We start from the raw sequence: 1,255 nt of genomic DNA, 5'->3' as shown, positions 1-1,255 counted from the left end.
GTTCTTGACTTGCTTTCCTCCAGTTCCGCTTGCCCCCTCGTACTTCGCCCTCCTCCTAGTGTAAACGCTGGGCCCCCTTGAATTCCCGATACGTTCCCCGCCCACTCCTTCCGAGGCGACCGAAAGCGAAACCTTAGGAGATTGTTGTCACCCACAGACCCACACTCCCCCGCCCCCTCCCAGTCCCAGCCGAGCGCTGATCTCTGGCGGGCCCTTTGGGTGTGAGCCCCGAGACTCGAGGGGGGGGCCTGGCGGGGCAGGCTGGCCTGTCACAGTGGGGCGGGTGATGTCACACTGGTCTGTGACATGGTGACTCCTTCGTTACTCGGAAGCCCACAGCGTTGGCGGTGAGGTGAGAGGAGACCGGGCCTTGGCCTGGCTTCTCAGGCCGTCGGGCGGTCCGCCCTGGTCTGATTGGTTACCTTTGGACAGGTGAGGTGGCCTTGCTCTGCCTCATCCCGAGCTTTGTGGGCGTCTTGCCCAAGAGGCGGCTCCGGAAAGGCGTTTTTGTTTTTTCCCTTTGAACCTACTCTCCGGTAATAGGTAGGCTTGGATATTTTGAGATGGTGATTGTGGAATATGGCCACCCCTGCCGCGCCAGGTTGCTGGACTCCCTGTCTTCCACTGGCTAAACAACAGCCGCTGTGAACTTGAGACTCTGCTCGCAATAGTGGTTAACTTGTAACCCAGTAGAGGAGCTGACGGGCCAGAAACATAACCAAGATTTTAAGGTCAAAGGTTATTGGAGAATGGGCTCTTCTGGTTACTTACTGATACTTATTTGTAGCATATCTTTCGACTATACGTGTCGTTTAAGAATCGAATTTCAAGAAAGGTGGTCCGAGTTGCATGGCCACTTTTCTTAAACTCTAAAAACACGCATTTTTGTGTAATTGATTCCTAGTTGTCTTTGGATTGACCAGGTGGCTGAAACAGTGGGCTCAAAATGATGATTGTGAGGGTGGCACAGGACTGGGCAGTGTTTCATTCCGTTGCACCTAGGAGTCGCTAGGAGTCACAATCTACTCCCTGGCACCTAACAACAACAATTGTCTTTGGTGCGCTTTTAATCCTCTTTTGCTATGGCCTGAAATCTGTTGACATTTAGTTCTCTTGTGCTGTTTTCCTCCAGTGGGGACATCATATTGAATCCTTGGGAAATTCAATCCGTAATTTGGATCCAGGGTTTCCTCCTCCTATTCATCCCGAGGAAACATGGCTTAGTACCCCTTTTCTTGCCTTTACTCCTCTTCCC

The 1,255-nt window shown here is 52.3% G+C and overlaps 1 protein-coding gene across 3 annotated transcripts in view; it reads left to right on the top strand.

Annotated features, from left to right (window-relative positions):
- TMBIM6 (transmembrane BAX inhibitor motif containing 6) overlaps positions 1-1,255 on the top strand; it is a 15,023-nt gene that overhangs the window by 875 nt on the left and 12,893 nt on the right. The window lies entirely within an intron of this gene.

The sequence above is a fragment of the Echinops telfairi genome, unplaced genomic scaffold (assembly GCF_000313985.2).
Source record: "Echinops telfairi isolate 266 unplaced genomic scaffold, ASM31398v2 ScPeMD7_12;HRSCAF=54, whole genome shotgun sequence".
In the NCBI taxonomy this organism is placed as follows: domain Eukaryota; kingdom Metazoa; phylum Chordata; class Mammalia; order Afrosoricida; family Tenrecidae; genus Echinops; species Echinops telfairi.
The sequence above is the reverse complement of the archived record's forward strand: the minus strand, read 5'-3'. Positions and strand labels throughout refer to the sequence as shown.